The sequence below is a fragment of the Rutidosis leptorrhynchoides genome, chromosome 11 (genome assembly GCF_046630445.1).
Source record: "Rutidosis leptorrhynchoides isolate AG116_Rl617_1_P2 chromosome 11, CSIRO_AGI_Rlap_v1, whole genome shotgun sequence".
NCBI classification, from domain to species: domain Eukaryota; kingdom Viridiplantae; phylum Streptophyta; class Magnoliopsida; order Asterales; family Asteraceae; genus Rutidosis; species Rutidosis leptorrhynchoides.
This window is the reverse complement of record NC_092343.1, coordinates 143,722,051-143,738,843: the sequence shown is the minus strand read 5'-3', so window position 1 is coordinate 143,738,843 and position 16,793 is coordinate 143,722,051. Positions and strand designations below refer to the sequence as shown.

The window sequence follows — 16,793 nt, the reverse complement described above, 5'->3', positions numbered from 1 at the left end:
GATTACATGGTACTTGTGGTCCCTTATAGAAAGTTGATTATTCACGCGGTTTTCCTCCATCTTCAATCTAAGGTCAACATCTTCTCTTAGGTAGGAGAGAGATTGCTTTCCCCATCGGGTATTTCTATCACCTTCATACTTCATCAACTTTATATCTTTCTTTAGTTCAGCATTTTCCTCCATGAGCTTCTTGATCGCTAGGTCTTTTTCCTTCATTTGAACATCGATCCTTGCAATACGGCGAATTAGGTCATCGGTAGTTTTTCGCAGATTCATGAGCTCGTACTTGGCATCAACTTCATCGTAGGAAGGAGATCGGGATCTTTTCTTTGACGGGCCATCTTCTTTGAAATTAGCAGGGCGTTTCCCTTTACTTTCCGATCTTGGAGTCGGGTGGTAACTGGGAGAATTAGGTAAAGTATCCGGACTATAGTTTGGTGAGAGAGGACCACCAAAGCCATAAGGTGGACTTTGGACTGGTCTTTCAGTGGAAGACCTTTCAGTATCTTTTTCGGTTGGCTTGAAAAGATTCATTTTGGTCGCTTGGTAAGAATTAGACATCCTAACATTAGGAAAGAGACCTTGATTAGAATCTTTGAGTCAAGTTTATTAAAGCATAATTGTTAAGATTATACGACAATCCTAAGTGCTTTAAGTCCAAGGCAGGAAAGGTTATAGTTTCCTAGATTGCTAAGGCACCCTAGCTAACAAGTAAGGCACACATAAAAATGCAATCCTGGTTCTCTATAACAGCCTGGTTTGCTCTGATACCAATCTGTCACACCCCCAGTTAGGGCCTGGGTGAAATGTGACTTAATATCAAATCAACCAACATATTATAATATACGAGAACAATACTAAATGATAAAACAAACTTTATTGAGCACGCAGCGGAAAATGAAACGTAGTTACAATGATAGGAGTAACAATAATGGAAATGTTCACATGCAGAAGTAATAAATGCGATATCTCTTGATCCTATGTCCAAGTAGCATCACATAAGCAGTAAGTATAAGAGCTTGAATCAAACAGCACCTGAGACAAAACATGCTAAAGTGTCAACCAAAAGGTTGAGTGAAGTTCATAGGTTTAACAAATAAGTTTGACCGTTTGTTTTAGACCACAAGATTTAATTTGTAAGGTTGATCTCCCGCAGGATCAAAAAGTTATGCCAGTGCGTGATATTTAGACTAAACGTTCAAGTTTGCCCCATGACAAGTTGTGTCTGTCCTTGTCGGTTTAAATTTCATTATCAAGTAATACAAAGACTGAGTCAAATGTATCGGGGACGTTACTCCCGATAGGCCTACCCCCAATAAATAAGCATGCCGCAGCACTTAAAAATATCACTGTAGGGACTTAGTCGGACATAGCCGGGTATAGCATAGTTTTAGCAGTTGGTACTTGTGTCTAAATTGTAAATAGTAAAAGCAGCATGTGTCTCACCCCAAATAAATTAAATAAGTTTGCTAGCAATAAAGAGTGGGGCTATGAATTCACCTTAGTAAGTAGAGAGAGAGTTATTCCTCGGAATAAAGAGTTGAACGAGTGAGCAGGAAAGTCAACCTATTGACATTTAAGAGTAGTTAAGTGTTTTGCCCATGTTTAAGTTTAAGTATGTGTTTAAGTATAGTTTGTTTTACTAAGTTTCTATTCCTAGTAAGTTACTATTTTTATAATGTTTCCATTTTTAGAAAGTTTCTTATTTTACTAAGTTTCTATGACTATAGAGTTTCTACTTTTATGAGTGTTTTTCATTTTAGGATACTTGCCGTATTAGATAAGCTTCCAATCACCCCTTTCCCTTCGAATGGCTAATTTAGATCTAGGGGCTTGAGCCATAGGACCCTTTAAATCGGAAGTCCAAACCCTCTGCCTAGAATCTCGTAGAAACCATTCGTCAAGAAAGTTCGAAGATCTATACATCTCTAATACATATCCCAAAATATTTTTGTGCTACAATATAAGTAGTAGGTTATAGGTGCTAGTAATAGTAATAGTGTATACATGTTAAGTACTAGTATAAGTAGTATTAGGGTTTAAGGTTTTAATATGTATATGTATATATAATTCGTATATATACATAAAAATATTTTTTTTTTACATGTATATATGTATATATAAATCTAGGAGTGTTTATGTATATACTTATGAATAACAAGTTTATAATATGAATATGAATTAACAAAGATTAAAGTTTATGTAAATAGTTTAGGGTTTATGTTATACCTTTGAAGATTCAAGATAATTAACAAAGAAAAGATGAACACGATGAAGATGGAAGATCAAAGCCTTAAAAATCTTGAAGAACTCCTTGAAGATTCTTGAAGAACACGAAGAACAAGCTTGAAGATCCGAATACCACAAGAGAGGGAGAGGGAGAGATTGTTTTTGAGAGAGGATTTTGGTGTGATTTGTGAATGAGAAACTAGGAGTCTAGGAGTGTTTATATAGTGCAAGTATTAGAGTGTTAGTCAACATAAGGATGTTCTAATTAATGATTTTATTTTGTTTTATAATTTTTAGTCAACAAAAGGTGGTACTAGTTTATAATTAGTCAACATAAGGATGTACTAGTTTATACTTTATTTTTAGTCAACATAAGGATGTAATTGTTTAAGATTCTTTAGTCTCATTATTATTACTATTATTACTATTATTATTTTTACATTTACTACATGATAAGTATTATTTTCTTTTTACTAATTCATGACTTGTATATATTTAGTTCCCAATTGTTTTATTATTTATATAAATGTCAATTTTTATTTATTACTTATAGGTTATTAGTTATAATATTACATAAATGCATAAATTTTAATTAGCAATGAGTGTCGACTAACAGTTTATTATTTTCATCTTTTATTAACTTGTCAATTATTGCACAAAATTAATTAATATGTTTTCTAACTCTTAATACTTAACAATTGTTGATTAAAGTTTAATCATTAAGTTTTATTTATATTGTTTGGGCATTTAATATTGGAAAAATATAGAATGGAAAAATGAGGGTCGTTATAGTTTTAGAGATTATTCATTTTTAGTTCCAGCCAATAATCAAATGAGTTTAATATGAACTCATTAAATCTGTATCACATCTGAAGAAGATATACATACATATATTTTCATAAAGGCTGTAATAAAAATTTTCTTGTACAAAATATTATTTGTGAATTTTTTTCACGGGTAAGTAATACCCGAGAAATATTTAAGTTCACAATTAATATGTTACACTGTATACTCTTCAATTATTCAATAATCATTATCTATACTCACTACTTCCACAATGATATATATTCTTCCATAGAAATCAGAACAACCATTCTCATCCAAATTCAATTACATATTCTGATTTTAACAGATCAGAATTCAAGTCAAGATATAACAGATAACATCACTCTTAGATCCTTACATCTTTCAAAACCATACATTGAATTCAAAACTGTAATAGAACGTCACTCTTATTCATAAAACCCAGAAATATATTCATTTCATTCAAAATCCTAAATGATTTCATCTTGAACATCATGTGTATATTGACGATTACAACATGCGTTCAAACACTTCATGATTCTTGAAAACACTTCAACTGATGAACAATCAAGAGGATGAACCAACCACACGTTATCTACGAAAAAGATTTACACATATATTCATACACCTGGAAAACTCTCGTAACTAAATAACAGCCTAACACGTATCTGTGCTATATCTTTTGACATTGTTATTATGAAAAATAACCTTACAATCCTTTTTCAAAGTATTCAGTTTTATCATACTTCCAACAAGTCAACTTCGACTTCTCGTTCGGATTAGCCCTATTATAATCTTGATATATACATTTGCCTTTTTGCTTTTATTACCGGGGAACCTTTTATATTCCACCATATTAATAGTAAACATATCAGCAGCTTCATTACTCTTTGGCGTAAGTCTCTCTGAAAAATCACTATCAATATTTATTGAAATCCTATCATGTAGTCATCAACGTCTTGTAACGATAATTTTCATACCATATACCGGGAAGCATCAATCATTATTTCGAAATTCACAACGTTTCTACATCAACAGTTATATATATGCATATAACATCTATCTCCTGAACTTATATACTTCAATTTTGAATTTCTGAAAAACACCCCAGTCCGTGAATCAATTCTAGGAGTTTTGAAAAGCTGATGAAGTAGCAAAAACTGTAAATGACCTTAACAATCAAAAGTTTGACGATAAAGAATAGTGTGTCGAGAAAGGCTCAGAAAAAGAGAAAAATTTTGTACTGAAAAACGGATTGAGCAAACCATGAAAGAGACTGTGGACATATCACAAGAAATAAACCTGTAATCCAGATGTTCTAGTATTTGATGAAATCTTCCACGAATACCTTGTTCCTTACTTATTTTAAATCCTTGCGGAAAATTTTAAAATATCATCATATCTTCATTATAAATATCTTCGATATTTCTGAAGATATCTTCATAACTATTCTTGTCCGAAATCACGTATCTCTTCGTGCTATCTGTGTTACATCATAAAGAAAACTGTTTTATTTTCTAAATTTCTATAAGCTACGAGTTTAAATTATGAATGTTTTTTAGGTAGTGTTGGGGATTGAAGCATGAGTTAGTATAATATAATGACGCCTGATGAAATGTCCCGTTCTTATTGATTAAAAACGTTCCATATTAATTGATTTCGTTGCGAGGTTTTGACCTCTATATGAGACATTTTTCAAAGACTGCATTCATTTTAAAACAAACCATAACCTTTATTTCATCAATAAAGGTTTAAAAAGCTTTACGTAGATTATCAAATAATGATAATCTAAAATATCCTGTTTACACACGACCATTACATAATGGTTTACAATACAAATATGTTATAACAAAATAAGTTTCTTGAATGCAGTTTTTACACAATATCATACAAGCATGGACTCCAAATCTCGTCCTTATTTAAGTATGCGACAGCGGAAGCTCTTAATAATCACCTGAGAATAAACATGCTTAAAACGTCAACAAAAATGTTGGTGAGTTATAGGTTTAACCTATATATATCAAATCATAATAATAGACCACAAGATTTCATATTTCAATACACATCCCATACATAGAGATAAAAATCATTCATATGGTGAACACCTGGTAACCGACAATAACAAGATGCATATATAAGAATATCCCCATCATTCCGGGACACCCTTCGGATATGATATAAATTTCGAAGTACTAAAGCATCCGGTACTTTGGATGGGGTTTGTTAGGCCCAATAGATCTATCTTTAGGATTCGCGTCAATTAGGGTGTCTGTTCCCTAATTCTTAGATTACCAGACTTAATAAAAAGGGGCATATTCGATTTCGATAATTCAACCATAGAATGTAGTTTCACGTACTTGTGTCTATTTTGTAAATCATTTATAAAACCTGCATGTATTCTCATCCCAAAAATATTAGATTTTAAAAGTGGGACTATAACTCACTTTCACAGATTTTTACTTCGTCGGGAAGTAAGACTTGGCCACTGGTTGATTCACGAACCTATAACAATATATACATATATATCAAAGTATGTTCAAAATATATTTACAACACTTTTAATATATTTTGATGTTTTAAGTTTATTAAGTCAGCTGTCCTCGTTAGTAACCTACAACTAGTTGTCCACAGTTAGATGTACAGAAATAAATCGATAAATATTATCTTGAATCAATCCACGACCCAGTGTATACGTATCTCAGTATTGATCACAACTCAAACTATATATATTTTGGAATCAACCTCAACCCTGTATAGCTAACTCCAACATTCACATATAGAGTGTCTATGGTTGTTCCGAAATATATATAGATGTGTCGACATGATAGGTCGAAACATTGTATACGTGTCTATGGTATCTCAAGATTACATAATATACAATACAAGTTGATTAAGTTATGGTTGGAATAGATTTGTTACCAATTTTCACGTAGCTAAAATGAGAAAAATTATCCAATCTTGTTTTACCCATAACTTCTTCATTTTAAATCCGTTTTGAGTGAATCAAATTGCTATGGTTTCATATTGAACTCTATTTTATGAATCTAAACAGAAAAAGTACAGGTTTATAGTCAGAAAAATAAGTTACAAGTCGTTTTTGTAAAGGTAGTCATTTCAGTCGAAAGAACGACGTCTAGATGACCATTTTAGAAAACATACTTCCACTTTGAGTTTAACCATAATTTTTGGATATAGTTTCATGTTCATAATAAAAATCATTTTCTCAGAATAACAACTTTTAAATCAAAGTTTATCATAGTTTTTAATTAACTAACCCAAAACAGCCCGCGGTGTTACTACGACGGCGTAAATCCGGTTTTACGGTGTTTTTTCGTGTTTCCAGGTTTTAAATCATTAAGTTAGCATATCATATAGATATAGAACATGTGTTTAGTTAATTTTAAAAGTCAAGTTAGAAGGATTAACTTTTGTTTGCGAACAAGTTTAGAATTAACTAAACTATGTTCTAGTGATTACAAGTTTAAACCTTCGAATAAGATAGCTTTATATATATGAATCGAATGATGTTATGAACATCATTACTACCTTAATTTCCTTGGATAAACCTACTGGAAAAGAAAAAAATGGATCTAGCTTCAATGGATCCTTGGATGGCTCGAAGTTCTTGAAGCAGAATCATGACACGAAAACAAGTTCAAGTAAGATCATTACTTGAAATAAGATTGTTATAGTTATAGAAATTGAACCAAAGTTTGAATATGATTATTACCTTGTATTAGAATGATAACTTTCTGTAAGAAACAAAGATTTCTTGAGGTTGGATGATCACCTTACAAGATTGGAAGTGAGCTAGCAAACTTGAAAGTATTCTTGATTTTATGTAACTAGAACTTTTGGAATTTATGAAGAACACTTAGAACTTGAAGATAGAACTTGAGAGAGATCAATTACATGAAGAAAATTGAATAATGAAAGTGTTTGTAGGTGTTTTTGGTCGTTGGTGTATGGATTAGATATAAAGGATATGTAATTTTGTTTTCATGTAAATAAGTCATGAATGATTACTCATATTTTTGTAATTTTATGAGATATTTCATGCTAGTTGCCAAATGATGGTTCCTACATGTGTTAGGTGACTCACATGGGCTGCTAAGAGCTGATCATTGGAGTGTATATACCAATAGTACATACATCTAAAAGCTGTGTATTGTACGAGTACGAATACGGGTGCATGCGAGTAGAATTGTTGATGAAACTGAACGAGGATGTAATTGTAAGCATTTTTGTTAAGTAGAAGTATTTTGATAAGTGTATTGAAGTCTTTCAAAAGTGTATAAATACATATTAAAACACTACATGTATATACATTTTAACTGAGTCGTTAAGTCATCGTTAGTCGTTACATGTAAGTGTTGTTTTGAAACCTTTAGGTTAACGATCTTGTTAAATGTTGTTAACCCAATGTTTATAATATCAAATGAGATTTTAAATTATTATATTATCATGATATTATCATGTATGAATATCTCTTAATATGATATATATACATTAAATGTCTTTACAACGATAATCGTTACATATATGTCTCGTTTAAAAATCATTAAGTTAGTAGTCTTGTTTTTACATATGTAGTTCATTGTTAATATACTTAATGATATGTTTACTTATCATAGTATCATGTTAACTATATATATATATCCATATATATGTCATCATATAGTTTTTACAAGTTTTAACGTTCGTGAATCACCAGTCAACTTGGGTGATCAATTGTCTATATGAAACATATTTCAATTAATCAAGTCTTAAAAAGTTTGATTGCTTAACATGTTGGAAACATTTAATCATGTAAATATCAATCTCAATTAATATATATAAACATGGAAAAGTTCGGGTCACTACACCTGATCAACGTGGTTACATTACAGTAAGTCATGCTGAGTTTCTAATGGAACGTAATGATCATCATGTGCCATGTTACACGATTCTTTCATTCTATTTAACCTCTAAACATATCAAGAACATATTTTCTTGATAGTTCTATCTTTTCTGTGATACCGGTATTTACCAAATTAAATCGTGCTATTACAATTCATTTCTGCTTAAAACATTAGTTATGTTCATTAGAAATTTAGTACCTACAATCGAGACATCTTGATCACTTTACTTAAAGTCGAGAAGAGAGAACAAAAGCAGGGAGCTCCGAAATATAAAGGAAAATATAAAGCCCGATAACAAAACAGAAATTACAAACCGTGTTTATCAATGCGTATAGCAATATAAAGACACGGGAGAATGATAAATACAACAATCCCTATAGCATAATAGAAGTAAACAAATTCCTCCGGGGGGAGCTGGAAAAGAAGGATGATTGTGGCGACCGTCAATATTAGGTCAAGAACCAGAACTGGATTGAGCATTTTCACAATCTTTTGAATGTATGAATTGAGGAAGAAAGTAGGGATGGTGAAAATATTGAGACGGAAGAGGTCAATTTATAGGGGTAATATCAGACAGAGCAATCGAGGCAGATTACCGCATTTAATTAAAGAGGATCCAGATTTCCTTAAATCCCGAAGAATCAAATCTTATATAAATTTCGAAGATTTTCTTTACATTTCTTGAAATCCAGAAATCAACTGTGACTACGTCAAAAGTTAAGACGAAACTTATTTTCTCAATTCCATCTTTTACGATAGCTTCATTCATACTCTTCGCGTAATCGAATTATTCTATCCATATTTTCACCAAGATGAAAAACTCTATATTTATTACTCATACTTATTATAAACGGGACTCGGCTCATTCAAGGTATTCAAAATACTCCATTTATCTATTATATTCCCTTGATGATGATCTTATGAACAATTGAATTCATGATGAAAATTCAAGTTATATCATATTCCTTGATACGAGAATATTCTGGTTTTAGTTATCAAATTTCCCTAAACCAAATTTCGAGACAAAATTTCTTTAACGGGTAGGTACTGTGATGACCCGGATTTTTCCGACTACTTGATTATACTATTTACATGATTTAATAATTCCGACTTGATAAGCAATGAATTTTAATAAGTCTTGAACCTCCGGAAAGAGATTTACACAAGCTTTTGGTCACCCTTTTATTCCTACAATTCACGAACGTCATAACTTGAATTAATTTTATATATATATATATATATATATATATATATATATATATATATATATATATATATATATATATATATATATATATATATATATATATATATATATATATGTTACTATTAATTTATCATATAACTTGAAAATATGATAATTAAATATCTCATTAAGTATATTAACAAGGTATTATATATACATTTTCATACTATTAATTTAAAGAGTTTTCGGACAATATATATGTTACTTTTTAAACGACGTAATTAACTTATGTTAAAATGTATTTACATACAATGTATTATGAGTATAAATACATCCTTAAAAGTATTGAATACACTTAATAATATACAAATACAGATAAGGGATAGCTATATTTGTATTTCCGTTCATTTTTCTCATGAATTCTACTCGTATTTATACGGTATTCATATGGTATTTATAAGGTATTTATACGCGTATTATACGAAGCTTCTAGAAGTATTTACTATTGGTATATACCAATAGAAATCTACAATTACGTATTTATACGCGTATTATACGCAGCTTCTAGAAGTATTTACTATTGGTATATATGAATAGTAATCTACAATTATTGATGTATTATGTCATACATGACCTAATGGTTTTTAACTTATCTTAGATATTTTTCACTAAAAACCAAATTTATGAGCCTATAAATAAGCACCATTTCTAACTCATTTTTACACATTCATTTTTCAAATTTTACTTACAATTTTCACACACACTTGCAAGAACTCTCTCATTCTTTGTTCTACTACTTAATTCCAGCAACTTTACATTCTATACTTGAGGTAAAAACTCTACTTCAACTCTTTTTCAATACATATGTTTATAGCTATCTATATAAAAGTTTATAAACTAGAACATAGTTTAGTTGATTATAAACTTGTTTGAAAAACAAATCTAATCTTTCTAGCTTAACTCTAATAACACTTATTTATATGTATTATGATGTTATATTAAGTTAATATAAGAACTTATAACTTGTACATATGAAGAACACCTTGAAACTTAACATATATCGTTTAATCTCCATTCGATAAAAAGCGGGCTGTTTTGGGTTGGGAATTAAAAACCTATCTTAGACTTTGAGTTCGAGGCTAAGACTTTGAAAATATGTTAATATATATAATTAAGACTTCCATTAATTTTTTCATGATTTTAGACAAAGTGGAAGTATTTTATCAAAAATCACATATCGGGTAGATGCCGGGATTCTTCCAAATCTGACCACCGGCACAAAAAGAGGGTAAAACTCTAAAAAACCAATTCTAAAAGTTCAGCCCAAGTAGTAATTTTTAGAGTTTTACCCTCCTTTTGTGCAGGTGGTCAGATTTGGAAGAATCCCGGCATCCACCCGATATATGATTTTTGATAAAATACTTCCACCTTGTCTAAAATCATGAAAAAATTACTGGAAGTCTTAATTACATATATTAACATATTTCCAAAGTCTTAGCCTCGAACTCAAAGTCTAAAATAGGTTTTTAATTCCCAACCCAAAACAGCCCGCTTTTTACCGAATGGAGATTAAACGATATATGTTTAGTTTCAAGGTGTTCTTCATATGTACAAGTTATAAGTTCTTATATTAACTTAATATAACATCATAATACATATAAATAAGTGTTATTAAAGTTAAGCTAGAAAGATTAGATTAGTTTTTCAAACAAGTTTAGAATCAACTAAACTATGTTCTAGTTTATAAACTCTTATATAGATAATTATAAACATATGAATTGAACAAGAGTTGAAGTAGAGTTTTTACCTCAAGTTTAGAATGTAAAGTTGCTGGAAAGAAGTAGTAGAACAAAACTTGAGAGAGTTCTTGCAAGTGTGTGTGAAAATTTTTAAGTAAAATTTGGAAAATGAATGTGTAAAAATGAGTTAGAAATGGTGCTTATTTATAGGCTTATAAATTTGGTTTTAGTGAAAAATATCTAAGATAAGTTAAAATGTATTAAGTCATGCATGACATATTATGTATTAAGTCATGCATAACATATTATTCCATTAATGCATATTTCTATTGGTATATACCAATAGTAAATACTTCTAGAAGCTGCGTATAATACACGTATAAATACCGCGCAAATACGAGTAGAATATTTGATAAAAATGAATCGGAATACGAATGTTGCTATCTTTAATAAGTATAAGTATGTTAACTTAAGTATTTAAGTCTTTTAACTATGTATTAATACTTCTTAATACAATACATATATATTCATTTTAACTTAAGAGTAATTACGTCGCTAAATGTTATATATATATATATATATATATATATATATATATATATATATATATATATATATATATATATATATCATTTCGAAACCCTTAAGTTAGTTGTCTCATTTTTATGTATATACTTCATTGTTAATATACTTAATGAGATACTTCTTTACCATATTATCAAGTTATATATATATATATATATATATATATATATATATATATATATATATATATATATATATATATATATATATATATATATATATATATATCTATAGTGGACCAATCCATGGATAAGCACTAAATGGGGTACAAACGGGATAAGTAAAATTTCAAAAAATTTTTTTTAAAAAAAACGATCCTTTAATAAGAAAATAGAAGAAAACAAAAAAATTTTAAAAATTTTTTTTAACAAAATCGTTCGAAAATCGATGATGAATGGTAAACATCGATGATGAATTGTAAAAATTGATGATGAATGGTAAAATTAACCATTCATCTGGTTAATTTATCATTCATTTTGTTCGCGATGAATGATAAAATTAATCAATGCTAAAAAAAGGCAGATGAATGGTTAATTTAACCATTCATCTGTTTATGATGAATGATAAAAAAACAGATGAATGGTTAATTTAACCATTCATCTGGTTTTTTTAGCATTGATTAATTCTATCATTCATCGTAAACAAGATGAATGATAAATTAACCCGATAAATGGTTAATTTTACCATCCATCATCGATTTTTGAAAGATTTTGAATTTTTTTTTTATGAAAAAAATTGATTAGAGGTGCATTTTAATGCAGATTTATGAATGTAAAAAAAATTTCAAAAAAAATTTTTTATTTTGCTTATCCCGTTTGTACTCCTTTTAAGCTTATCCATGGATCGTGCCCCTATATATATATATATATATATATATATATATATATATATATATATATATATATATATATATATACACCAATATATAATTATTACAAGTAATGGCTTTCGTGAATCGTCGGAATAAAAGGGTGACCAAAAGCTTGTGTAAAACTCTTTTCGGAGGTTCAAGACTTATTAAAATTCATTGCTTATCAAGTCGGAATTATTAAATCATGTAAATAGTATAATTAAGTAGCCAGGAAAAATCCGGGTCATCACAGATGTAGACAATCCTTCCCTTATCCGTGAATAAAGACAAGTCATTTCTCCACTTAGAGTGAAACACTCTCAAGAGTAGAGAAAGTCATCCCTCTCTTTATTCGACGAATAAAGAGATTGCTTCCGAGAGGACCTCCAGCCTTTAAGTAGAAAAACGTTTTTTTTAAATACTAAAATAAAAATAATAATAGACGCCATGAAATTGGTAGAAACAAATTTCCATGGGTATTAAATCCTGCCTGAAATTTAATTTGGCTTTAAGAGTCAGTTAAACCGCCAATAAATCGACGATTGTTGTCGACTCAATAGAGCCGTTACCCTTGACAAATTCCATTTTTGAAAAAACATATTTTACTTCCTGGGCATCAAAACTCGGGATAACTAGGAAATTCGGTCAAACCTCGGTCAAAACTCGGGATTACTCAGAAAATTAGTCGAAGTTGGTCAAGAGAAATGACAAATGACAAAAGTAAGAGGGCCTAACTTATAAACATTGCAAACAAAGATTGGGAACTGCCCAAACTGCTATGAGTAAAATCATACCATAAGAAAAAGCTATTAGGTCAACAATGTTTACATTAAATTCAATAATACAACAAGTTTTGTGAGTTCTGAAATCTATTAATTTTGGAAACCCTATAGTAATAAAAAAACAAAGTTACAACAATCAAAGAGTCAAATGAACCCCGTTTGCAGAAAAATGTCAGACACACTATTAGTGTTTCTCTTTGGAGAAACCATTTTGAACTCTTCCATCAAAGCCATGATATGGAACTTCAACCATTGGTGTTGGAATAGGGCGTCCACCAAAGTCTTCCGGAAAGGCTTCAAATTCGGGGCCGGAGTTGAATTTGACAACACAATTAGTGTGATGGCGAAGAGTATACATTGAAGCAGCAGCATAGTAACGCCCACCGTTTAGATCCTTGAATGCAGAACCTTGACAAATCCCATTTTAAAAAAAACATATTTCACTTCCTGCACAATAAAATTATACATCAGATTTGGAGAAACTATAATTCCAGAACGGATTAACCAAAATTTGGAGGAATAACATTGTCGAGATATAACCATTTTCGCCCTCTTAGTTTGATTTGAGATGTTCACATAACGTCACACCTTATACTCCTCCCACACATCACTAAGTAAACAATGTAATATAAATAAAATTCCTGATTAAAAAATAAATAAACTCTCCTCCTGGCAATAGTACCTTTTTTATCATTAACAAAATTTTAACTTCAGTTAAGCAATTATGATATACACAATTTAAGATGATAATTATACATGAACATACCAGTACAGACTGTAACCCATGTATCACGCATAGCTCAATCAAGCTTGGTGATAACAAAAAAAGTTAATCATGTAATGATGAAATGTTGCTAATTTGAAGCATGTAATGATGCAAGAAAACAAGTAAACTACAACCTAATAACAGATGGCAAACAAAGCATAAAATCATAACAAGCACAAGCTAATATGCTAATTGCCAAGAGACTTGGTTGTAACAACAATAGACAAAAAAACCTATATAAAATTTCAAGAACACGTGAAAAGGTTTTCTAACATCAACCAAATCAATTAATAGCATGGCATCAACATATACCCGAATAATAATAAGCATAAAGGTCCATATAGCTCAATTAGACAACAGTTAACAACAGATAAACAGTCACAAACCTGTCACAACTTTAGCAGGCTCTTCTTTTGCATCTGCAGCGTAAGCATACTTTTGCCCCTTATACATAACCAACTGTGGCTGTTTCGGCGCATACTCATTCCCATCAGGTAAGTTAATATAAAACCCAATAACATCACCTTCAACATATCCTTCATCCCCATATTTCTCCCTCAAAGCTTTATGCACTTTACTCCCATCAATATCTCTATAACCATAACTATTCCCATCGTATCCAACTGGCGCCTGCAAATCGCCCATTTTCAGTCGACCATGCAAGTCAAGTATGCCCTGTATCACCTAAACTCGCAACCTTAATTTCAAAATACCAAGCTCCATCCATTACACCTCTAGTAGCCCTAACCATTCTATACCCTTTACAGCTCCCTGCACTTAACCTATCTTCACTCAATTCCACTTTTCCGGCCTTATCTGCAGAATCATCATTCTTATCGGTGCAACTAAAACAGAATCCTTTGTTTTAGCAGTATCAATTGTGGTACTTTTGGTCCTCTTTTTTCCCTCTCGTTGATGCTGTTTCGTCTACACACTGTTCGATTTACTCTTACTCTTTTTCTTCTTACTGTTAGTTGATTTCTTACCACTAATCTTTTCAATCGCGATTTATTGGCGTTACTGGTGTTGCGGCAGCTACAAGTAAAAAGATAGGTTTCAATAAAAAGAAACTAAGTGAATGTTAATAGGAAATAAAAGTAGGTTATAAGATATAGAGCAACACAAATATAGCAACATATTTTTGGACCAAAACATTCAACCACATACAAGAAATGGACTGTGTCGGTTTTGTGATACAAAGTAAATCACTGAATTCACACAACTTCTAAGGAAACAACCCTAAACTTATAAATTGTTAAAATACACAACTATCCAGACATTTTTGTATACCCTAAATTTATAAGGTAGTATACAACTTGCTTGTATATGAAGTAAATATGAATTCCAAATTAATCAACTACATAAAACTTTAGCTATCAATAAATTAATCGAATAAGCGATGAAAAAATGAGTTATTTTACATAATTTAGTACTTTATGAAGTTCAAGACTGGTTTGGTTTTGTCGTTTATTACAAGTTTTTTTTTAAGGCAAACTCACACACCCACCAAATACTAACACGAATATAAATACCACGAAATATCATAAACAGGACTCGAACCCTTAACCTCAGGGTTGTAATGGTGATCTCGATACCACCAACCCATTAGCTCTTTGGTATATATAGTCGTTTATTACAAGGTTATTGTGTAGCATCCTGTAAAGAACAAAAAGAATTGATTATTCATGTTATCAATTCTAGAACTGTTAGTGGTTGGGTGTAAGTAAAGTGTACCTCGATTGCTCTAACCAGCTTGCTGGACTTCTTTTGTGAGAATGCTCTAAAAACGCTTTATTTTCTGAGAAGAAGTGACAAATGTTATGTTGGAATACAACACAAATAACTCATATGACGCAATTACTATTTCACTCAAAATTATGAAAATAATATTTATATTGAAGATCTACCTTTATTAACTAAGGTTTGATGAAATGAAGATCGCCCGAAAATCCCATGGTGCAGAAAGTACCCTCCTATTTTTAATTGAAAAGGTGAAAGATCATCACCAATTATATGATTCCATGATTTGTAATAACCCAACGCATCATCATCTTCTTCTTCTTTAATGTTGCCATCACCATACACAAAACTCACCCCACACTTTCTTGTAATAGTGACATGGTCACCAGGTTCCATGTCCTTCACTGTAAACATCCAATGGCTTATATATGTTACACACTCCCCCCACCTACATTGACTTCATCAATACAATGCTTGTATATGAATTCGGTATTTTTTGTTGTATTTGAAATTGAAATAATTGGCATCCGTTGTCTGTTGTTGTCTCTTATCCAATGGCTTATATTTGGTTGTCTCGAGTTTGCATTCATATTACAAACGGTCCCTCAACTTCTGCTCAAATTACACAATGACCCCTCAACTTTATACTTTTTCAGGGGTAGAAAGTGTAAATAAATAATTTTATTAAAATAAAAGAAACTTACTCCACTCGAATTTATAACGGGCCCTATCTTCTCGCTCGGTGCGAGTTAAATTTTACCGAGACCACCGTTCAACTCGAAAAAATCTCACGAACTCAACGGGACCAACTCTACGCGAAACGGACATCGTTAAAAAATACTAAATAAGGGGCCCTATATTCTCGCTCGGTGCGAGTTAAATTTTTCCGAGACCACCGTTCAACTCGAAATAATTTTACGAACACAACGCGACTAACTATACGTGAAACGGACACCGTTAAAAAAAGTAAATATTTCGGGCTATATTACATACATGTCCAACAAACAACCCAACCTACTAGATATATTAGGTACCAAACAACGTATATCCAAATTCGACCCCGCGTCGAATACAACCGCAGCAACGCGCGGTCGAAATTTTTTCTAGTTCTTACTAACTTCACCCGAAAACAGTTATATATATATATATATATATATATATATATATATATATATATATATATATATATATATATATATATATATATATAT

The 16,793-nt window shown here is 30.8% G+C and overlaps 1 pseudogene; it reads right to left on the bottom strand.

Moving 5' to 3' along the window:
- Window positions 1–13,260: 13,260 nt before the first annotated feature.
- On the bottom strand, window positions 13,261–15,978 carry LOC139875020 (protein TRAUCO-like; annotated as a pseudogene).
- Window positions 15,979–16,793: the final 815 nt, after the last annotated feature.